This window comes from Lutra lutra, chromosome 12 (assembly GCF_902655055.1).
Source record: "Lutra lutra chromosome 12, mLutLut1.2, whole genome shotgun sequence".
In the NCBI taxonomy this organism is placed as follows: Eukaryota; Metazoa; Chordata; class Mammalia; order Carnivora; family Mustelidae; genus Lutra; species Lutra lutra.
The window spans coordinates 14,814,770-14,839,568 of NC_062289.1; the positions used below are offsets into that span (position 1 = coordinate 14,814,770).

At 44.0% G+C, this 24,799-nt stretch overlaps 2 long non-coding RNA genes across 2 annotated transcripts in view; one reads left to right on the forward strand and one right to left on the reverse strand.

The window, feature by feature from the left end:
* The window catches only part of LOC125082563 (uncharacterized), a 229,042-nt gene that overhangs the window by 12,870 nt on the left and 191,373 nt on the right, over positions 1–24,799 (forward strand). The gene's annotated exons all lie outside the window — the stretch shown is intronic.
* LOC125082564 (uncharacterized) lies at positions 13,986–14,367 on the reverse strand. The gene is made up of 2 exons (XR_007122014.1): positions 14,232–14,367; positions 13,986–14,085 (listed from the first exon to the last, which is right to left on the reverse strand). It is a non-coding gene; the product is annotated as an uncharacterized LOC125082564 (long non-coding RNA).

A 24,799-nucleotide genomic window follows, 5' to 3' on the forward strand; every position in this document is an offset into this window, starting at 1 on the left:
TGTGTCCTAAAGCTTTTGCTGTTTGAAATCGATTGGCATTACTATGCAGACCTGGGAAACTCTACCATGGTCATTTAATTCATTTAATTCAGGAATACCAAACCTCAGTAACTCCTTCTTTTAGCAGTTTACGAGTGTTAACTCATAACTGCTCATCAACACTTGAAAGAACATTGTTGCATTTTTGGTTCAGCTTTGGCCCATCAAGGGGATCACTAAGAATCAGTAGGTTGAGGGATTTAAGCAAGTCAAATAATGTCCGCAGAGTACCATCCCCCGGATTGGATGTTGAAGAACCTTGTATTCATCAGCTCAGGCAGCCATAAAACGCCATAGACCGAGTGGCTTAATAGGATTTATTTTTGTACTGTTTTCTGGAGGCTGGAAGTCCTGGATTACGATGCCAGCCCACACGGTTGGGTTCTGGAGAGGACTCTTCTCCTGGCTTACAGATGGCTGCCTTATCACATGCATTCACAGGGCAGAGAAAGAGCCATCAGGAGAAAGAGAGACTGAGAGGGAGCATGGGAGGGTGCATACAAGCTTTCCAGTGTCTCTTCCTGTAAGGACACTAAGCCCATCATGGGGCCTCCAGCCTCGTGACCTCACCGAAACCCAATTACCTCCCAAAGGTGCCATCGCCAAATAGAATCACATTGGCGGTTAGGCTTCAACCTATGAATCTGGAGAACAACAATTCAGTCCACAGTAAACCCCGATGTGGATATTCCAGTTGGAAGGGACTGGAAGGAAATGAAGATTGAAATTCCCAAGAGGTTAAATGGTTTGGTGCTCATCACCCAAGGCAGTTTCTTGGGAGCTTTTTGGAAAAATAATCTATAAAGGGAAAAATACCTTGTTGGTGTAAAACATTTTCAGCACCGCTATATATCTTCATGAGGACTTTAAATTCAGAAAGACTCATATCAAGTGTGCATAGATTGGGGCACCTGGGTGGCTCGGTGGGTTAAGCCTCTGCCTTTGGCTCAGGTCATGATCTCAGGGTCCTGGGATCGAGCCCCACATTGGGCTCTCTGCTCAGCAGGGAGCCTGCTGCTCTGCCTACTTGTGATCTCTCTCTGTCAAATAAATAAATAAAATCTTTAAAAAAAAAAAGTGCATAGATTTTTTTTTTTTAATCTTTTCTAATGAAAAGTCTTTGAGTTTTGACCTGGACTTAGGTGCTAGTTCTGTGCATCTTTGGTTGTGTGTTGCTTAACTGAGCTAATTTGTAGGAAGGAATAAGGCCACACATTTGATTGTTTTAAGTGTTAAATGAGATCATATACAAAATACATAGGGGCCCTGTTGCACACACACTAACTGTAACAAATGTTACTTCTCTTCCTCTCCACGCTATTCTCTTAAAAGCAAAGTCCCTTTATTGAAAAATACGATGCATTTCACAAGTTAAAAAAATGGAAAGACTCAAAGGGTTGGAAGAACTGTAATAGGAAGAAAACTCTGAGCAATAAATACTGAGAATCTGCAAGGTCAACATCTCGAGGCAAGAAAGATTCCTGAAAATTGGAGGTGACATAGCAGATACAACACTTCCAACCTGAAGTGACCCCTGAGCTGACAAGGTCAAAGATTTTTAAAATGACCTCTCCGTGGATGATAAACCAGGATCCCACCCCCAGTAAATTAATCCACCCAAGTTAAATAAGCCACTGGGGCTTGAAATAGAAACACTATTTCAAGTCTCAACACTTTCATCCCCCCTCAATTTGAAGCAGAAAAGAAAAGTCATTTCTTTCTATCTCCCTTAAATGCCACTTTTATTTCTTTCCTTTGTTTCTCCCAGTGGAACGTCATTGCTATTTTCAACACATTCTAGTGTAAGCTTCCCCAGGCTGAATGCAGAACAAAGGAGAGGAGAGAAAACAATGGGAACTGGAGGTAGACGTTCCCTAGGCTGGTATTACATTTTTACAAGTTAATCCAGAGCCATGATTAATAAAAAGGTAGAATCAATTTAGTGCAGACCATGTTCATAGTTTCTTGTTGTTGTTGTTCTTTTTTTCCCAGCCTTATTGCCTTTGTTAAGCTCGGTGGTCCTGGGCACAGATGTAAACAGGACAGTCTTCAGAGGGTTACAGGCAAAAACTCCACTCTGAAATGGAAACAGGAAAACCTGCTATTCAATCCAAATGACAAATGTGTAAAACTACCACATGATATTTTAATCTCTTCTCTACCTTGGAGTGAGTGTTTGAAAAGTCATGGCAAAGACCAGGGAAGCTTTTGTAGAACATTCTATGCTCGTCTGAGTAGTAATTTATCCTTATGCCCTACAGTGGTGAGCGTGATACTTTGCACACAGCGGATGCTCAATAAATGTGTGTACCAGTTACCAAAAAATGTAATTTCCAACTGGTTTTATTTACATACAGATTTCAAAACATTTAAAACATTGCCTCGAGATATCTCCGACATAAGGGAGAACCTTCATGTCCTCGGCCATGTGGTTCCACGAAGATGGACTTCCTCTTCTCTCCTTGGCAGTGAGCGAGTTCTCTGATTTTAGGCAAGACAGGGTATGCTTGGTCCAGCCCTTCTGGAGGTTTTTCTCTTTTGGATCTCCCTCACTTCTCAAAAGGCCCATCAATTTCTTGATCTGTGCACGGTATTAACGTGGAAGGGCAGACTATGCCAGGCTGCCAGGAGTCCCGGAACCAGTTGACAGTTCCGTCCAGAAATCTCCAAATATAATGTGGAGTTGTCTGTTTCTCCCGCAGCTCTATCAGTCCTGCTTCATATATTCTGAAATTCTTTTATTAAGCACATACATTTCTAGTATTGCTATGTCCTATCGATAAATTTAGCCCTTGATTGTTTTGAAAAGAACTTCCTTATGCCCGGTAATATCATTGCTCCGAAATCTCCTTTGATAAAATATGTATTTTTTTTCCATCCTTTTACCTTATAGTTGAGATCCATTTCTTATAGACAGCATGTGTTTGAGCCTTCTTTTTTTAATCCAACCTGAAAGTTTCTGCCTTTTCATGGGATAGTTCCACGTTTTATATTTAATGTGATTATTGGTATGGTTAGGTTGAACTCTGTCTTCTTACTGTGTGTTTTCTGTTTTTTGCCTTCTGGGTTTTTTTTACTCCCCCCCCTTTTTTGTCTTCTTTTAGATGAACTTTTTTTCCCCCCACAATTCTATTTTATTTTATTAACTATAACTCTTTGCTGTTATTTTTTTTAAAGATTTTATTTATTTGTTAAAGAGAGAGAGAGCACAAGTAGGGGAGAGGAGAGAGGGAGAGGGAGAAGTGGACTGAGCATGGAGCCCAGTGCAGGGCTGCATCCTAGGACCCAGAGGTCATGACTTGAGCTGAAGGCAGAAGGCAGATGCTTAATCGACTGAGCCACCAGGAACCCCTCTTTTGTCATTTCAGTGGTTGCTTTAGGGTCTTTCATGTACATCTTTAAGTTACCACCGTCTACCTCCAAGTGCTATTAAACCACTTGTTCTAAGAAACTTATGTCGCAGAGCAATGTCCTGTCCCCTTCAACATCCTGCTAGCCAAACAAAGAGTCAAATTGACATGAGACAGATGAATGGGAGAAAATCAAGTTTAGTAGCATACATACAGGTAATTCACACCACACATGGAAATTCCAAAGACAGTCTGGCACAATGAGATGTATCTGTTATTCTGAACTAAGGAGAAAGGGGTGGGGGTCTGGGACTTCCAAGGGAAGGACTGTAATTCACAAGGAGACGAAAAAAAGTAAATGTTTGTTAAGCACATGTTTGCTGGGCCTCTCAGAAACATTGGGACACAGAGGATTTGATCAGACAGTACTTGATGGGTTCTTCCCTGTCTACCAAACCTAGTTCGCAGAGTACTGCGGTTCTCTGTGGTGATGGCTTTCTTTCTTTCTTTCTTTCTTTCTTTCTTTCTTTCTTTCTTTCTTTCTTTCTTTCTTTCTTTCTTTCTTTCTTCCGTCCTTCCTTCCTTCCTTCCTTCCTTCCTTTCTTTTTCTTTCTTTCTTTCTTTCTAAAAGATTTTATTTATTTATTTGACAGACAGAGATCACAAGGAGCAGAGAGGCAGGCAGAGACAGGAAGGGAAGCAGGCTCCCCGCTGAGCAGAGAGCCCAATGCCAGGCTCGATCCCAGGACCCCGGGATCGCAACCCAAGTGGAAGGCAGAGTCCCTAACCCACTGAGCCACCCAAGCACCCCTGGTGATTACTTTCTTCCTGGATTGGGTCCTCTAAATTCTTTTTAGGTAGTTGTGGGGGAGGTAAAGAGCTTTTCTTGAATCGACTAGGTTTTTTATTGCTTTTTAGCTCAGAATAATCTTTATGCCAAAGCGGCATATTTGGGGGGTACCTGAACTTCGCCCATTTACAATACCACACCTCTGTTTCTTGCCTCTTAATCATCAAACTTTCGTTGTCCTACTCTTTGTTTTCTCTTATGTTGTAAACCCCACACCATGCAGTCATTAGGTTTCTTTAAACATATTTTCAAGTTAAGATTTAAATGATAAGGAAGATACTCTGCGCAGGGCTGGATCCTAGGACCCTGAGGTCAGTATCCCGTAGAGCTACTCTGTGGGGTTAGCTTTTGTTTTTATTTTCTGAGTGTCCTATGTGCATATTGCCACATTTCTTCCAAACTCTGTGACAGCTATCACACACCTGTGGAAAATTTTTCCCAATGTCTAAGTGCCATTCCGAATACTGCATAAATCCGAGTCTACTCACTCTGCCCATCTCCCTTAAACCTCCGTGTTGAACCTCGCCATTGTCCTGTTCCGATCCATACTGAATGCTTGTTGGGCTGTGTGTGTTTTCCTGGCGCTGCTTTCTGCAGCCTTCTTTCCTGTTTCCTGGGTCCTGTCTTCCTCTTTTTTGATTTATTCCTTATCCTGCTGGAGTGCGTCTTCCACGTCAGGGTGTATGGATAGTAAATGTCTCTATTTTACCCTTAGGTGTGATTGGTAACTAACCAGCAGGGCAAGTTTCACAGGTGTCTGATCTGAGCAGTCACACAGGGCTCTCCACTTGGAGGAGCCCACACGTGGTTTAATGCTATCACCTTAAAACTCTTAATTTGGGGACAAGAGGCCCACATTTTTATTTTTCACTGGGGCCCCACAAATTACATTGTTGGTTGCGTTAGCTAGAAATGGAAATCTAAGCTAAAATAATTTTCCCTGCTGATTTTGCTGTCAGCGTTCCACTCTCTTTGTGTCTAGTGGTACTGTTGACAAGTCTAGTGCCATTTTCGTTCCCTCTCTGCTGTACGTGGCTCAATCTTTTTCTCTCTGGAAGCTCCTACTAGCATCTCTTTATCTCCAGTGAGCTGAAATTTTATGATTAGATGGGATTTTTAAATTTTTTAGATTGATTTGCTTTAAAAATGTTTATCTTGGGGCGCCTGGGTGGCTCAGTGGGTTAAAGCCTCTGCCTTCGGCTCAGGTCATGATCCCAGGGTCCTGGGATCGAGCCCCACATCGGGCTCTCTGCTCCGCAGGGAGCCTGCTTCCTCCTCTCTCTGCCTGCCTCTCTGCCTGCCTCTCTGCCTGCTTGTGATCTCTGTCTGTCAAATAAACAAATAAAATCTTTAAAAAAAAATGTTTATCTTTACTTATTGCCTTGTTCAGCTAATATGTTCTTTCCATTTTGAGTCTTCTGTACTTGAAAATACAGATAATTTCCTATATTACTGTTCAATAATTTTCTTTTTATTTTTCATAGTTTCTCTTTATGGAACTCTTATTTGGATACTGGGCTTTGTCAGTTGATCTTCTAATTTTATTTTATTTTTATTGTCTACTGGCTTGTTTTTGTTCTACTTTGTGATTTGTCTCTGGTATTTTCCCATGTTTCTGTTCAATTTATTATAAAATGACTAAGAGTTCCTCTTAATCTGATTATTCCCTTTTTGTAGACTCCTGCTCTTTTACTATGGTTTACTGTTTTCTGTTATCTTTCTGACGATGTTAATGATAGATTTACGGGGAAACATTCTCTGTTCCCTCTATTTTTTCTCTGTGTTCTTGGTTTCTTTTGATTTTTGCCTTTTCTGTTATAGAGTTTCTTCAAATATCTGCTGATCCTTGACTCTTGAAGAATTTATATTGAAAAATAATAAAAAGCTGATTGGAGGGTGTGTGTGTGTGTGTGTGTGTGTGTGTGTGTGTGTATGTATGTGCTGGTTGTGGACTGGTGAGCTGTGCATAAATGCTTCAATAGAGACTTGGTGCTTTCTTTGGGGAAAACCCAAATGTCCGCATCCATAATTCTTTTTTCTCTAGTACCTTGATTTCTCCATAGACCAAATCCTAAAATATTCCCACAAACAAGTATTGTGAGAGCAGGCAAAGAAAGAGAGGAATGGTATTTCACTACTGAGTATGTAAACTTTCACTGAATGTCCCCATTTTCAAAATCATGCCTCCTACCTTCTCTCCACTGTGCTTATTGTTCCCTGCTTTAGAGGTGACACTGATTCATTTTCTCCAGATAAGTCTGTAATCTCCTGGGGGTAGGGGCGGGAAGGGGAGGAGATGGGCTTGAGGGTACCCAAATATAGTCTTTTGGCTAACCCTTGGGTCTTCGGCTCTAAGCCATGCCTCAGACTTTCATGATGCCTTATCCACCCAAGCCCTGAGTCTTTCTTGAATTCTGTAGAGCAAACTGATTTGTTTCTTATCATTGCCTCCCACGAGGGCAAGTGGATTTATGTTTTCCCTGTTGGGCTAGATGAGTTTCATGCCTCTATCCATTTTTAATCTTCCCAAACTTGGAGACTTCTGTTGTCAGCTTTCATCCCTGCTCCTGCTCTCTTTGTCCTTCTGACTTTATGTCTTCTTTTTTTACTCCTTTACTTATATATTGATGGTATTTCAGGAGAAGACGGAGATACATTTTTTCAGTCTACCAAATTTAAATAGATTTCTTAACTAACCTTCTAAAGTCTTTCAAATACTCTAATTCTATGTCAGAACTAATGCTGGCAATGAAGTGATATGGAGAGTATCCAAAAGTGGGGGGGAAATGATAAACAGAGAAGCGGAATGTTATTGTTTGACAAGGAATGTTCTTAGATATATAAATAGATCTTTAATACCAAGGACAGATAGGGAACTTTTTTTTTTTCTCTGTTGAAGGTTATTCAGCTTTCTAGTTTTTAGAAAACACAAGTAATGAGGTACCCATGTAAGGGGAAACCTAGCTCATTTGGATAAGGGAAAAAGAAAAGCAAATGCGTGGTAAGAAACACCTACTCAGAACTGGGGCACCTGGGTGGGTTTGAACAGAACTTTCTACCTCGGGGAATTCTGTGTAAATTCATTTCTTAAGTTCCTCCTAAAAGGAAGGAAAACTTTAGTGAAAACTAACAAGCACTGGACAGAGAAGAGAAAAAGGAGACTTAAATAGGAGGGTTATGACTGTCATCTGCAGTTTACTTTATATATATTTAAAATATCAGTATATATTTTAAAGTATATTTTAAAGTATAAAAAGGGAGGGCGTGCACATGTGTAAGTGGGGGTGGGGGCAGAGGGAGAGAGAGGGTCTTAAGCAGGCTTCCCCCTCAATGAGCCTGACTTAGAGCTTGATCTCATGACCCTGAGATCAGGATCTGAGCTGAAGTCAAGAGTCAAACACTCAGGGCGCCTGGGTGGCTCAGTGGGTTAAGTATCTGCCTTCGGCTTGGGTCATGATCCCAGGGTCCTGGGATCGACCCCACGTCGGGCTTTCTGCTCAGTAGAGAGTCTGCTTCTGCCTCTCTCTCTGCCTACTTGTGATCTCTCTCTCTGTCAAATAAATAAATAAAATCTTTAAAAAAAAAAAGTCAGACACTTAACCAGCTGAGCCACCCAGGTTCCCCTAAAATATATTTTTTTAAAAAGAAAGCGTAGAGGAATGACTGGATGGATGGATATGTGATGAAGTAAGTAGAGCAGAATAGTATAATCCAGGTGGGAAGTATATGAGCATTGGCTAAAATTCTTTCAACTTTACTGTATGTTGGAAAATTCTTACAGTGCAATATTGGGAAAAAATAAGGATTGTGGTGATAAAGAGGTGAAGGAGACAATACTTCTAGACATAAACTGACCAGCAAAGCAAGCCCAGAGAAGACACTGTCCTTTAAGTTTTTCTGAGGAACATCTCTGTATTAACTTCAGAATTTTACTTCCCAAAGGTCTGAAGTTGGTCTTCCATTCTCGTAGCTATGGGTACACATGCATTGTCCCTTTCTGGTGCTTGCCCTTCAAGCCTAAAATTAAGATACAGGTTACATTCAGCTCAAAACTAGAGGTTCCCAGACCATGGCCTGGCTCTTCACCAAGGAGGAAGTGATAGTGACTCTGATCACCCCAGCAGGTCAGACTCCTACAGCGGCGGTGCGGACCTAGAAGGTGTCAGCCGAGACAGACACAAACAGCTGGCACTAGGGTCAATGACAGAACAGCAGAGCTGAGCCAGCATGTGCCGAATGCTCCCAGGAAATGTGTCCATTAAGCTTGCTGATCAAGGAAAATGTGCTTTAAATCATCCACTTTATCATCCTGTAATACTTAACTTTGTGGTTTCAGCTGGCAAGTTCTGATGACCAGAGCATGTACTAATGAAGTCTAAGGAGCGTTGGCCAAGTGGCCTTTAGCCTCAAGTAGTATAATCTGACTTGATTCCAGAATTATGGGTCCGACCACCACACAGACCCGCTGCTTCATATGAAACCACTGTCCAGGGGCCCCCAAACAACCCTGATCCCAAAGTGATCACTTGCAGCTGTTCTCTTTGTGACAAAAAGGAACTGAAAGCAAGTCCGTCTCAAACATACTTATCACCTCTTTGGAAAAAGCAGTTTACTTGTGGCCCTAGACGCGGGTAGGATTAACCTTCTGGGTGTGTATGAGCTCATCTGGGCAGTAATTTTCCTTTTCGAAGGAGAATATTTTCACAAAATGTTTTAAAAGTTGACAGCATTACTGAAGGAATTCAGAAATATTACCGCAGGAGAGATCGGCTAAGAATAGAAATACTGAGCGTGCATGTTCGTGCATTGTGTTTATTCATCTGCTCTCAGGTTGAGAGCCGTGTTGGGGCTATTGTGCAGAAAGTGACTTGGCAATCAGCATCATTGTGTGCTGTAATCACAGGGCTGCGAGAGACGCTCCCGCTGCCGCCCGATGTTCTCACTGATACGGAGCCTCTTCATTAACGAACCACCCCCCAAGCATTGTCTGAACCAGCCAGTGTCTGCCACCCTGCGCAGACAACTCTTTCATCTTGTTTTGAATTTGATTTTTTTGCAGACTGCAGGAGCCTCAACGAATTTTGCAAAAAGTTGTTTGAGCATTCAGATATGGCCTCACTTGCAGGATCCCTGTGGCTGCTTTAACCATTTATCTGCAAGCTGACAGTTTACATGTTAGAACTTAAAGGAAGCTTGGTTACTTTAGTGCCATTCCCTTATTTTATAAAAGAAAAGGAGGGAGAGTCTCGGGCTCTTGTTTCATTGTGGAATGAATTGTGGAAGGTTGATTGGAATCTATCTATCTATATATATCCCTTTTCTCTCTTTTTTTTTTAGATTTTTAAAAAAATTTATTAGAGATCGCAAGTAGACAGAGAGGCAAGCGGGGGTGGGGGGAGGAGAGCAGGCTCCCTGCTGAGCAGACAGCCCAATGCAGGGCTCAATCCCAGGACCCTGAGATCATGACCTGAGCCAAAGGCAGAGGCTTAACCCACTGAGCCACCCAGGTGCCCCAATCCCTTATTTTTCTTAGTTCTACATCTCTCTCTCTCTCTTTCACACACACACACACACACACAATTCATCACAATATATTCTATCTCTATCTCTCTATCTCCATCTGCTTTTGTCTCTATCTCTGTCTTCTTTTCCTTGATGCTATGCTGGGCCTGGGTCTCCCTCTACTTGGCAGGAGCCCTCTGCCCTAAAAATGCTCTGGGAGGTGTCCACACGAAGGAGGCATGCTGGGTGAATGCTGCTTAATGAAGCCTTTATCTGATCCATACCAAGGGGCCTTCCTGCTCATGCCTGGTCACAACCATCTCATCAGGCCAGAGCCAGCTAAGGACAGATGGTCCAAAGCTTGGCCAACGATGGTATGGGGGTTGTCTTAAGTCGCCCCTGTACACACCTTTTGGGAACAGCAGGCGGGCTGCAAGGATCCTGACTCCTTTTTGTTCTCCACTAAACAGCTGCAGCCAAACCAAGCATGGACCCTCTCCTTTTTCAGAAGAACTCCTCCTCTCCGAATTTCCTTTAGTCTCTTCCTTACCAAGCAAGTCAGAGTAGCTCTTTAGGAAGAGGAGCCCTCCATTACCCAGCTCCCAAGGTTATACTCCAGGGTCTCACTACAGAGGCCAAGTTTAGAATGAGTAATTTGGGGGTGGGGGGAGATAATACTAAGGGCTTCGAATTAGCTCCCTGTAAGAGGTTAGAATGAGTCTGATTAAGCCCAGGTGAGCATCAGGTTTTACCTAATCTCATTACACAGCTGAACGCCGGCCCGGTGAAGCTCTTAATGAATGACCATGGTTGCTAATTGTCGACCTCATTTCTGCATCAACCACAGTTGTTTCCAAGTTCTGACCCATCTGATCTATACGTAAACCAGAGGCTGACTCGGCAAGTACAAAAGGAAAGCAGCAGGGTCCTCTTTGAGATGTAGTAAGGCTTTCAGAACATGGTAAGATTTTTACCTTTTTCATTAAAGAAATGCATGCCTGCTCCCCAATTTATCACCAGCTCAGAGAGAGGACTTCTGCCCCAGGCCTTGCAGAGTGGTTACATCCTAAGGAGACGTCCATTCTGTACCAGTCTTTCTTGGATTAGCAGCTGCTTGATTGACCAAAATCTCTGAGCCGCTGGGAACTGGCGCGTCCTGGAGAGGTGAGCAATAACCATAACCAGGCTGACTGATTCTGGGACGCCGGCTGGGGCCAAGGAATCACCCATGGGAGGAGGGGAAGAGAGTCTATTGTTAGTAAGTCTCTCTCTTGTTTACTGGTCACGTTTTAAGATCTTTATATATAAAGGTTTCTTGTAAGCCTCATGCTAGCCCCAGGAGGAAAACAGGGAAAGTAACAGTCCCATTGCATAGATGAGAAAACTGGGACCAAGGGACTAACATTAGCTCCGGTACCATCTTAGAAGCAAAATGGGGAGCGTAATCGGAGTCTTTCGGTTCCTAGTTTCCACCTGTCGGAGATCTGGCAACATATTTAGGTCTGCTGGAGGATCCCTTTCTCATTTTTTCCTCTTTTGGCTCTGGAAGATTATTAACCAGTAGCACCAATATGAGATGCTATAAAATCTCCTTCCCTGAAGGCATTGGGAATGAATCCCTTTTGTTGGTGACCACAAAAGGCACAGTGGCTTGAACCCGGATGAACCAAGGCCACAAGCCTGCCCTCAGAACCTCAGCACCTTATGTTCTCAGGCACTCTCTGAGGGCAGCCGAGGGCCTGACAGGCTCGGATTCTCTGAGTTGCAGGATGGGCTTAGGAGGGAGGCAGACAACCCTCCCCAATCCCTCTCCGCACACTCAATGCCTGTCGCTCGGGAGACCGGCCCTTTCTAGATCTTCTCGTCCCTGGAGTCAACTTCTGCAGTTCACTTTCTCTGGGCAGATGTTGGCTACATTTTAGAACTTTGTCCTTGGCTCAAGCCCAGCAATGGGTTTTGTGTCCATGGAAAAGTGGCCTCAAACTCTGATTTCTCTTCTGACCTTTCCTAAGTCAAGTAATGAATCCTACAAAATGATGCCAGCGCTTCTGAGTCCCTTCAGTCCCTTCAGTGGAACCATGACCATGAAGGAAAAAAAAAAAAAAGCTTTTGCCTTCCCAGCCGTCAAGGTGAACCAGGTTGTAACTCCAGGCCTGCCAGGCAGCCTGATTTCTATCTCTCACGGAAAGGCCAAAGAGCTGTGAACTCCTAGAGGACTGAGATCACGTTGTAATCAATCTTGAATCTTCTTGGCCAGAAGTGGCCCCCATTGCCTCAGCCGCCCACCAGTGCTCCATGTGTTGAGTGACAGACAGCAAGAGGGGAAAAGACTCTCTCCCAGAGGACTCTGGGAGCAACGTCAGACACCTGGCACTTAATTAAGCCTGTTCTTGAAGCAGAAACACATTTCATAAATCCAATTCAGAGGTCTGGGTGAAGGAAGGGGGTATGGCAGATGTCAGTGTGCAGCAGAAGACGTTTTTGGGTAGTAGGTGAAGCATTCTGGTCACAGGTGTAGGTACCATTTCTGGCCTGTAGGGAAAGACTGTCTGTCAGCCATATTTGCCAGAGCTGGGATTCGATTCCGGAAGCTTGCTGCCAGGTCCTCGGAGGCAACATTGCAGTGGCATTCTTCCATTTTCTACACACACTACGTGAATCTGAGAAATGTGGTGACAACTCCTGTCCTATGCACAGCCCAGAGTCGGAGTGCTAGACTTTTCTCCATCACTATCACGGGCAAGTCATTTGAATCCATTCTCCTTTTCCTGTCCCTTAAAATGGAAATGTCCCCTGCAGCTCTAATCGCCTCTGTCCCTGCTGTTCCCCAAAGGAATGGCCTCTTTCCACCATCTTTCTCTGACATATGACCTAGAGCTTTGTATCTCAACAGGCAGTTTCTAGAGAGGATTACGTTGTCAACTAGGTAGGACTGAAAACACCTCTTTTAAAAAAAAAATCCTCCTATGAGTTTCTTCTTTGGCTTACAGTTGGAAAATGCCAGGGCTGAGACAGAGCTAAGAAAAAAAAAAAAAAAAAAGCTCAGGAGAAATTCACTGAACTTTTCCCCTTTGCCCTGTGCTTGTTTTCCTGTCTTTAGTGTGTTTCAATGTACAACCAAGTTGTTAATGTTTTCTGTTTAATAAACAGAACATCTGTAACCTCTGTTCCTGATGTTTCCAATCAGCTCCCCCATCAGCTAACAGGGAACTAGTTTGAAATGCAGAACTCAAGGTCACTTTCACTGTTCCTTCATTTGCATTCTCGGTATAATTCACTGTGTTAATGCTCTCCCTGAAAACACCCTGCTTTAAATATATCATTGCTTCCTCCCTTGGGCGCAGGACAAATAACACAGCCCGCACCGCTTGGCACCCTGTGCTGGGTTAGCCCAGTGATGCATATTTGGGAAGCTGTGGGGCTCAAAGAGTGACATTCATTTATATCTTCAAAAACGATTCTCAGAGCGCAATTAGTCATCAGGCCCCTGCTGGCTGTCGCCTGGCCTACCCTGGCCTCTAGACTGGAGAGCCTCTGGAGCCTTTGTGGAACCCGGGTTTTCTTCTGAGTTTCACTGGGGCTGGACCAGGGCCCAGAATGTACCCATTCTGAATTTGACCTAAGAGAGGGATCTCGAGAGGAAAGAGAGAGATGGTTGGAGTCCCCAGCTTTCCATGGGGCTCGGGCTGCTCCCAGAGAGGACACTGGGCAGTGATCCCTGTTTCGTTACTAACATTTGAAGAACGGGGACCAAGAGACCATGTCTGCAGCAGGGACTGCTCCCCTATCTGTAGCTGGCACTTTCCGTCCCCAAACTTCCCACCTGCTCCGTCTCCATCCTCACTTGGAAGTAGTGTTGAATTTTCACTTCCTGTATGGTTTTTCTTCTGAAGCAATTTTGTTAGGTCATTTGCTATTATAGATTTTTTTCTTTAACGTGTCTTGAGTTTTAAGTTGTTGATTAAAAACTTCAAGGAAGGGGCACCTGGGGTGGCTCAGTCAGCTAAGCATCTGCCTTAGGCTCAGGTCTTGATGCTGGGGTCCTAGGATTGAGTCCTGCATCAGCCTTCCTGTTTGGAGAGCCGGCTTCTCCCTCTCTGTTTGCCTGCTTGCCGCTCCCGCTGCTTATGTGCTCTCTCTGTCAGATAAATGAGAAAAATCTTAAAAACAAAGCAAAACCTTGAGAGAATTAGTAATAACACTTGAATCACTTTTTAAAAAGTCGTCCTTTGTGCGCTTTTTTGGTCTTCAGGCTTCCACCCAGGGCCACCTTGAGCAATGTATGACATCAATATTCTCACTTTCTTTCCTTCTGTGTAAGCAGACCCATTCCTGGTTATTTTCCTTCAGTAGAAAAAGAAAGTAGAATAAGTTTTAAAGATCTACATGGAAGGAATACACCGGTGACTTCAAACAATCCTTTGGCTAGAACATGTAAAAGGACATGAAATAGTTAAGCTGTAAAAGCATATAAACAAGACAAAACTCACGGCTTGCTGGTTGCTATGGCCATGGGATTTGGGGGAAAGGGGAGTAACGGTGCGGGTGCAGCTGTGGAAGTAGTAAACCCAGGCTGAGGATCTCGGACTCAGCAGGAGAGCAACTTCAATGTGGCCCAGAACCCGACATCAACTCTCCCTAACCTTGGGTCTCTTCCCAGCTGCCAGTGAGCTCCTACAAAGTTGCAAGCAGCCAGGGAGAGTTTTTGGAGACTTTGATCCCTGATATGCAATCTAAAGATTGAAAGATTATATTTCCTCTCTAATTAAATCTCCTCTAACCTTGCACCGAGTGCCTGTGAGTTGAGCAGGCAAGATCCGACCTGCTGAGCGGAGTGGATTCCCAGGAAGCCTGGGAGACAGTGTGTTCCACCCAGGGGAGACCTCGCTCGGGATTTGCAGCGGGAGCTACTGAAGCAAGAGCTTCGTGTTGGGGTAGCGGGTGGAGGGTGGACGCAGTGGGCAGCCGCAGGGAGCACGGCTCAGCCAGCGCTTTCCTGAGATGCTGATGTGGATGCGAGCCCTCAGAACAGGTACAGTCTACCAAGTTCAAAGGAGGGTCTGCATCACAAAGGGCAATCTGTTGTCGGGACCCAGCTACTATATCCGTACCGCAAAGCAGGCTATGGCCACCACAGTAATCCTACTCTGTAGGAGTAGAGTAATCCTACCCAGACCCTGGGCTAACACGGGGCTCTAAGCATTTATAGGAGCTCTTTGCCCCTAGCTTCCAAGGATTCTTCAGATTCTCCTGTGTCTTCCCGTGGGGCTTGCAAGGCCATTGTTTGCTAAATAATCCTATTATTTAAGGACCTTAACGATGTTTTGTTCAACCAGTTCCCTTTGAGGAAATGGAAGCTCAGAAGGTTACCCCTCCCCCTTCAAGGTCACCCACCTGCTTCTCCGCAGGGTAGCCCTTTCAGGACTCCCTGGCCAGGTCGAGGGCCTTCTGTGCTGGAGGGAGAAATCCTTACTGATGTCGCGTTACTGTCCTCCATCTCTTGCTGCAGTTCACAAGCTGTGACGTGGTGACGAGGAAGAGCTATTCCCTGTAGGGGACGAGGGATGTAGCCCAGAGGAGTCGGTTGCAGTGGTCCTTCCCATAAGCGGGGGACGCAAGGAGCACCCCAAACCGCCATTTGTATTCATTTCCTAGGGGGGTTATAAGAAAGTACCACGAACTGGGAGGCTTAAAACAAGTAAGACTTCTGCTGTCACGGTTACAGGTCTGGAAACAATGTGTCTGAAACTGGAGAAGAATCCTTCCTTGCCTCTTCCTAGCGTGGGGTCGCCAGCAATCCTTGTCGTTTCCAGGTCTGCGGCTGGTCGTCACACAGCCTTGCCCTGTATGTCTCTGTGGGCACTTCTCTGTCTCTTATAAGGATACTGTCGTTGGATTTAGGGCTCACCCGAATCCAGCATGATCTTATTTCAATCTGTACCTCGATTACATCTACAAAGATCCTATTTCCAAATGAGGTCAGATTCTGAGGTTTTGGATGGGCTTGAATTTCCGGGAGCCCCTATTCAACCGCTATGTTATTTATCCTGAAATGTCAGCTAATAACCGGACACTAAACCTAAAACGTTCTATAAAACTGAAGAAATCCCCCTCTTTTTTTCTATTTACAAATCCCTGTGATGGTCTATTGCAAACCTGAATTCTGAAGTTAAAACTCCCTAGCAAAAGGCTAGAAGATTATATTAAACACTCAATAAAGTTTTAAGAGAATAATATATTTTTAGTGTGTTTTTCTACACTGGACATTGCATTCAGTGATTTAGTTGGGCTGTTTCATTAATTCCTTTCAGAAGCCCCACTGGGCCGGCACCATCACTGTCCCATCCTACAAGGGAGGAAATGGGTTCAACGAGCCTGGGCAAGCGGGCCAGGCAGACCCGGCCAACCTCCTCATCTCTGTGTTGGCCGCAGGACTCCACGACTGTGTGGTCCCCCTAGAAACTGCAGAGAAGAACTGTAACCACTGGTCATTGAAAATGTCTGTAGGATTCCAGATCCACTGGGGCTGATGCTGGGGGTGGGGATATGGAGGTAAAAGCCAATCCTTGGAGGCAGACTGCTTGAGTTCAAATCCCCCAACCACCTGTAACAGCTGTTTGCTTTAGCTGCTCCTTGCTACAAACACAGAATCTTACAGTTCTGGAATTCTAAAATTGAGGTGTTAGTGGGGCTGCATTCTTTCCCAGAGGCTCTAGGAGAAAATCTGTTCCCTGCCCTTGGCGGGCTTCCAGAGGCCACCTGCATTCCCTGGCATGTGGTCCCTTCCTCCCATCACTGCAACCTCTGTTTCCATGGTCATGCTGGCGCTCCTGCCTCCTGCTTCTAAGAACCCTTCTGACTATGTCAGACCTGCCTGAATAATCTGGGACGATCTCCCCATCTCAAGATCCTTGACTTAATCACATAGGCAGTCTCTTTGCCATGAAGGCGACACTGCACAGGGTCTGAAGATTAGGATGTGGACATATTTAGGGAACCATTATTCTGTCTACCACACTCTGTTTTCAGGGGTTAATTACTTAGCTGCCTTAAGGCATACTTTTCTGCTCTAAGAAAAATGGGAGGGGCGCCTGGGTGGGGCAGTGGGTTGAGTGCCCAACTTTTGATTTCAGCTCAGGTCATGATCTCAGAGTCATGGGATCAAGCCCCACACTGGGCTCTGGGCTCAGCATGGGGTCTGCTTGAGGGTCTCTCTCCCTCTCCCTCTGCCCCTCCCAATTGTGCTTCCTCTCTCTCTCTCTAAAAGAAATCATCTTTTTTTAAAAAATGGGCAAATAATGGTTAACCTAGCTTGTTAAGCCCTTGTGAGGATCAAATAAGAATATGATGAGCTCGTTGCCTGGAGAAGTAGGTGAAGGTGACTGGTCATATTATCACTTTTGGTGAAGACATGAGCCAGGAGCCGTTGTCGTGAACGAAGGTGGTGGGAGTCTGTAGGGTGATGGGTGTGGGGTTGATGGTCTCCACCTAGGACTAGAGTGCACAAGAGGTGCCCTCATTTTGTATGTAGCGAAAACCCTGTTGAGCGAGGTCCAGCCACTTGGACCTAGTAAACTGGAATTTGGGAAATAACAGGCTTTCAATTCTACTGAGACGGAGAGGAAACAGAGGCACCGAGCAAAGCTAGGGCCGACGACACGGGTAAAGAAGACAGGTCTCCATAAAAGACTACCCTGCACTTCTGACACCAACTGCAGGGTCAGGGGCTCCCAAACCGCTCCTAGACTGAAAAGCTTGCTAGAAAGACTCACAGAACACTGAAAGCTATATCCTCACGGTTATGGCTTATTACAGAGCAAGGATATGGTTAAGATATAAGAATCAAAGGAAGAGACAGGGTGGAGCCCAGAAGGGTTCCAAGGCAAAGCCTCTGATGTTCTTTTCCCATGGAGTCAAGGCACATCAATCTCCTGGCACTGAAGGGTTATGATGCACATGGAGCATTTCCAGCCAGAGAAGCTCAGCCAAACCTTGGGCTTCAGAGTTTTTATTGGGGTTCCATTACAATGGCGTGATTGATTGATTGCCCAGGTGGTGGATCTCCATTCTGGTCTCCAGCCCCTTTGGGTGTGACCTAAAGCCCCACCCTAAATCACATCTTAGGTCTTTCTGGCATGGCCAGCACCGCTCTAAACAAAGACTTTCCTATAGCAATTACTTCCTAGAACCCAAGGGCCAAGGCCAGGTCTCTTTGGGGACAAGGTTAAATTCTATCCTATATTGTCCTGAGGAATTGAGTGACTCAACTGAGGTCACATGGCACAGCTAACCTATTTAAATTATTAGCACTCAGTAATTCTTCATAGTCTTTATGATTAATACAGAATATGAAGCAATATAACGTGATGATTAAGACTGTGAATTCTGGAATCAGGCTTCGGGGCCAGCCCACAACTCTGGCATTTATTATTGTGTAACTTTGGCAATTTCCCACCCTGTTTGTGCCTCAGTTTCCTCCTTTATAAGATGGGGGGTAATAATAAAACCTATAAAATAGAGTCAATATATGTGCAACACTTAAAACCGTGTCTAGCCTGTATTAAGTCTTTAATTTTAGTTTTTCATATTAAATGGAAAAAATATATAAGTAGATTAGAAAGCAAAATTTATCTGTAGTCTTCCTTTTCTCCTCCCACTGAATTGATAGTTGGCTCTGTATGTTACCAAAACTTATCGCTCATAAGCAAATCATATTACACATACTCTACGATTTCATTCTTATCATAATTTTCATCAAAATTTTTTATTTTTAAATAATAAGAATTTTGGAAATCCTGTAAATATTGAACACATGTGGAAAAGCTAAGCAAGAGAACTACATTTGTTGGCTGCACAAGCACTAAAGAAGGAGCCGTGGAAAGCCACCTGGGTTACAGAAGCCAAAAATGTCCTTTTGATTTGTTTAAAGTCACCATAACAAATGTTGTTTGTCCCCACACATTCCTGCTCCAGCTCCACGATTCTTTCGTCACAGAGGAGAATAGTATTTGTCAGGAAACACTGCTTTCCTAACGTCGAGGAAGAAAAATAACTGTGGAAATTTCTGCTCACCTCAGTGGCAAATTTACAGTTTTCCAATTATGAAGCAGCAAAATATTGTTTTTAGCTGTTATGCCTAGAACTCAAAAGAATTGTGTAAAAAAAAAAAAAAAGACAATTATGCTCAATTAAGGGAAAATGGGATCAAGTTCCAATTATGTGCCAGACACTGGGCTGACCAGTCTCAGGAAACCAGAGTCAAAGAAGACATTGCCTTGGGTCCCCACGTTCCCCCAGCGTAGCAGGACACACAGATGCACAGATGACAGGCCCAATAGAAGTTTGGCCCCAGGATGTGGAGCTGCATTGGAAGGGCATTTTGTTTGTTTGTTTGTTTGTTTTAATTTTTTAATTAATTTATTTGTTTTATTAAACAGAGCTCGAGGGAGAGGGAGAATCCTAAGCAGGCCCCATACCCAGCAGGGAGCCTGATGCAGGGCTGAATCCCACAACCCCGAGATCATAACCTGAGCAGAAATCAAGAGTCAGACACTCAACAGAGTGAGCCACCCAGGTGCCTCTGGAAGAAGCATTTAATTCTGAATGGGCTGCAGGAAAGTGAGGACCCTGAGCTCTGCTTTCAAAGATTTCTGTAGGTACCCCAGTGCGAGAGCACCTACTCTATTGAGATGAAAGCAGGATACCACATGGGCATCCAAGATCGGTTATAGCAAGAGAGAACTGCTGCAACAGAGTAGTCAGACGGGAGTCCTAGTTTTCCTTCCTATGATGTGAGAAGTTGGGCCTTGTGAGAGGAGGCAGGTGGGAGGGTCCGGGAACATTGCTCTCCAGTTCAGGTAGGGCTAACTGGTTCATATCAGGCATTTGCAGGAGTACTTCATACTTTTCAAGGGGACTTTAGGGTCATCAGCATGATTCGAACTTAGACTGACTTCATGGGAGAGGGAGGATGGGTGACATTAAATGCAGTGAGGACAGTGAGGCAGTGGGTCACAGTGTGAGCTGATCATGCACAACTGGGAGCAGAATCACAGTCTTCCTCAAGATCTTCCTTAACTTCCACCTTAGTACACTTCTTTGTACTTCATCTCCTACATGCTCAGCTTTCCAGATTCCTTTTCTTTCTTCTTCTTCTTCTTCTTTTTTTTTTTATGGGCAAGGGTCTCCAAATTGCAAGGCATGCTTGGCACAATTTACACTGTAAGAGGCTTAAATTTTTAATTTTCTTTCCCATTTCATCAGAACATTTTCGAAAGTTGTACAACTTTTCTTTCCACTGCATTCTGAACATACTCTACCACTGTGATCCTAACCCCTGCAGAGCCTGGGCAGGGTTGGACTTCCAAGAAATCATTGAAGATAATGTGAGGTCCAGCAGGTCAAAAAGGTTCCACAGAGCAAAAGTGGACCAAGCGCTCTACCTTGTGAGATCCCATTACCATGAAGGAGATGGTGGACCACGGACTCTAACAGCCCATGTGCTCCTAGCTTACCTAACACCTAACATGCTCTCTGGAACTCCACACATTTTCTACCTTATGTCCCCCAAACCATTATCAGTGGGCAGAGTCCTTCCCGGCCTCAGACTGTTGAATTGCATCAGGCTGTACGTCGCTGCATTCCATGGCGGCCACTGATGGTGTCTATCTGCCAAGTTTCCATCTGAGTGTCCTCCTCTTTAGATTTCAGGAGGAACACTTAGTGGTACCATTAAATTTTCCTAACTTATTTTGGTTTCACCCTTAAGCAACTGCTTAATTGGCTTGTTTCCCTTGAGACCAAACATTTTCCCATGGTGGGAGCATAGAAAATTAATAGCTTCTGGAATATACAACCACTGGGCAGGGATTTGGGAAAGAATTCTCTTTTTTCTAAGGTTCTTCTGGGAAAAGAATCATTGTTACCACCTTCCTGGGCCTGAATCCTGTATTCTAAACATGACCTGTACTTACCGCTGCTGACTTCCAAGTCTATTAGTGAAAGGGGTAAGATGGATTACCCCCATTGTCTGGTGATACTGAGCATTTTTTCATGTGTCTGTTGGCCATTCGTATGTCTTCTTTGGAGAAGTGTCTGTTTGTGTCTTCTCCCCATTTATTGATTGGATCATTTGTTTTTGGAGTGCTGAGTTTGAGAAGTTCTTTATAGATCTTGGATACCAGCCCTTTATCTGTAATGTCATTTGCAAATATCTTCTCCCTTTCTGTGGGTTGCCTCTTAGTTTTGTTGACTGTTTCCTTTGCTGTGCAGAAGCTTTTCATCTTGATGAAGTCCCCAAAGTTCATTTTTGCTTTTGTTTCCCTTGCCTTTGGAGATGTGTCTGGAAAGAGGTCACTGTGGCCAACATCAAAGAGGTTACTGCCTATGTTCTCCTCTAGGATTTGATGGATTCCTGTCTGACATTTAGGTCTTTCATCCATTTTGAGTTTATCTCTGTGTACGGTGTAAGAGAATGGTCCAGTTTCATTTTTCTGCATGTGGCTGTCCAATTTGCCCAGGACCATTTATTGAAGAGACTGAGCCAACCATTAAAAACAATAAGATCGGGGTGCCTGGGTGGCTCAGTGGGTTAGATCTCTGCCTTTGGCTTGGGTCGTGGTCTCAGAGTCCTGGGATTGAGTCCCGTATCGGGCTCTCTGCTTAGCAGGGTTAAGATCTGGGGCACCTGGGTGGCTCAGTAGGTTAAGTGTCCAACTCTATGTTTTGGCTCAGGTCGAGATCTCAGGGTTGTGGGATCAAGCCCTGTCTTGGGCTCCACACTCAGTGGGAGTCTGCTTGAGATTCTCTCTCTCCCTCTCCTTCTGCCCCTCCCCACTGGGAGCATGCATATGTGTGCGTACACTCTCTTTCTCTCTAAATCTTAAAAAAATAAAAAATAAAAAAAATAAAAACAATGAGATCTAGGGTGTTAGGTTACTGTTCACAAGTTCAGGCAAAAATAGCCTATTGTTCTTGAGAAAGCTCAGAAAACACACAGATCAGCAGCATGTAGCTGTCTCTCAGTAGCAATCTCATTGTCCTGGTCAGCCTCCTCTCTTCTGAGTCTATAAGCATAGGAAATGTGCACAAAAGGGATTTACACCTGTGAATTGTGATGGCATTGCTTCATTTCAGTGTTCTTTTGAGTTCTTCATTGTACGTACTATACTGAATGGTTAAAGAAAGCCTGTAGAATTTGTTTTAAATAAAAATACTTTGTTTTCAAGTTTCCTGCATCTTGTTGACAGCTGGTTAAATATTGCCTCCTCTCCTCGGAGAATCATTATGCTTGTAGCTAATGCTGGGAACTGCTCATCCCTGCCTCTTCCTTTCTCCCTTTCAAGGAATTTATCCATTTATTTAGCACATATTTATTGACTCCGTTCATGTCACATACATTCTGTGAGGCCCTTGGTGCATGGTAGTGAACACAGGGCATGGTTCCTGCCTCCAGAGAATGTAGTCTTAGAGCAGAGACCTGTACTTAAAATGTTGATCTGGATGTGTATGTGTTATGTTGTGCATATACATACACATACACATTTGTACGCACACACACACACACACACACACACACACACACACACACAAATGACAAATAGTGGTAAATGATATTAAGGAAAGAAATGCGAGACCTAATTTAAACTGGGGTGGTTGGGAACAGCCTTCCTAAAGAAATGACTTTGGAGCTAAGACCTGAGAAAAGGTTGGACCTAGAAAGTAGGAAAAATTAATTACGGGGAGAGCAAGCAGGTTGTATGGAGGCCCTCAGAAGGAGTGGCCTGTTTGACAAACTGAAAGATATCCAGGGTGAGGGATAGGAGTTAGTATGAGCCACACAACCCTGCCTGGACTCCAGGATTTTGCTAACTGAAGAGTGAGAGCAGATGCTGGGCAATGAGGAGTTCAGGTTTAAAGGGATCATTCTAGCTATTGAATGGAGAATTGGTTAAGGGGGGAGAGGTGTTTGCCATAAAAAATGGAGCAAGGGAGGAGGGAGGAGAAGGGATTCAGGTACTATCTTGTTGGGAGAATTAACAAGACCTGCTGATAGATTAAATATGAAAGTCACAGAGAGGGAGATATTAAAAAATGACTCCTTCCTTTCTGATTTTTGACCTGACCACTTAGTGAATTTCACTTTAGGTGACGTTTCTCCTAGGACTATTGTAAGGGTTCAGAACAAGTCTCCCCAAAATATGCCACTGCAACACAAGAATTATTTTGTGCTAAGGGCAATCAAAGTCCAACAGGTTCCGGAAAAACGGTTTCCCTCCCTCCCCTCTCATTCCCGACTGCCTGTATTCACACTGGAAAGGGAGCCTGTACCAGGAACAGAGTATTAGCAGAGATTCCTCTCTACTGGAAGAAATTTAGGGACATAATAGGGCCATCTTTGTTTTTCAAACCTCTCCCCTCCCTTCCAGTGAATGGCCTTCCTCCCCTTTGTATTCCCAGTCACTATCCCGTCCCCTCAGCTCAATTACCTGGCTGCCCTTGGGTCTACATATCTTTACAGGGGTCCTGATTGTACCTGATTAAATTTGTTCTTCTGTTAATCTGTCTTATGTCATTTTAATTGTTTGGATAGGCAAAGAACCTAGAAGGGAAGAAGGGAAAATGTTTTCACCCCTACACTGTGCACCTTGTCTCACTCCAAGTCAGAAATAAACTGAGCTAGTTTTTCCCTTCTGCTGTAGGACCTTGACTGGGGGAGGCAAGTCAAGTCCACAGGAGGTATCTCTGGCAGAATGAATTCCTGTAGGGATATTTATACTCCAGGTATATATTTAAACTCCAGATCTGATAAAAACAAATAATGTGGAAGTGACTGAAACCACGCTCTGTAATCGTGATCATTCACAGGTGTTGTATGTGAGGACCTACTAGAGATATATAATGAGTTATCTTACAAATAACAATTCCTCTTCACCAAGGAACTGGCTTGAACTCTTAATTAGCATCAACAAGGAAATGGCTCTGGCCTGGAATTTGCTTCTCCTCCAGGTCTGGGGATATTTTTGTCTATTTGATTGGTTGTACCATATTGGCTTGCCCCAGGACATCTGGGTAGGAATATTCATTTCTTGGTTTTAAGACTCTCAGGAGTGACTCCTTTCTCTGCTTCTGCAAATATGTCAAGTGCACTTTGAATAATGGGTCTTTGTCAATTGACCTCCACAGGAGGTTTTGTTTCTCTCCAAAATGCTTTTAAAACTTTGTTGTATATTTTATGAGTAAGTAGTCATAATTGATAACAAGTGTAATAGCTACTATGTATTGAATGCCAAGAAACTGCGCTTAATTTTAGACCTAATCTCACTAGTGGGTGTCATTGTCCTTTGTCAAAGTCAAGTAGTTCGTGAGTGGGTGGAGATGAAATCCGAAGCCAGGCGGGGCTGGTTCCAGAGCCAGAGCTCTTGGCCATTGCCTAAGGTTCTCTGCAGAGGCCACTCTGGGCTGTGAGTTAGGATCCCCATGAGCTTTGGCAAGGGGAGGGATATTTTAAACCACCAGAAGAGGAAAAAGGGACTTCCTCTTTGGCACCCCACCTGAATTTAATTTAGACTTGTAGGTCTAACATCCTGTGGGGTGCTACACATCCTCTTTGATTTTCTTTTCCTTTTCAGTTTTCCTCTGCTACATTAAAAAACAAACCCTTCTCTCCAACTTCATCTTTATCATTCCCTTTCCAAGCCAAAAAGGACAATTGAGTCATCATGGTGGTTCTATTTAAAAAAAAAAAAAAAAAAGTCTATTCCAGGCTTGGTTTTGCCATATGATGATTGTTTTCTAATTTCTAATTATGGATATTATCTTAAATAAACCATTAACTGCTTCTTCATGTCAAAGCACAGTGACTGGCACAAAACTGATACATCATCTGTGCTAGTTGGTGCTGAATCCTAAGGAAGGAGGAGTCACACATTCATTCACTTGACAAGCATGTGTTGAGGGCCCTCTCTGTCCCTGGTGCCATGCCAGGGGTTGGGGTGCAATGATGATGCTGACATTTAAAACACCTGCAGGCTCCTGACTTCGATTCCCATCCTGCTCC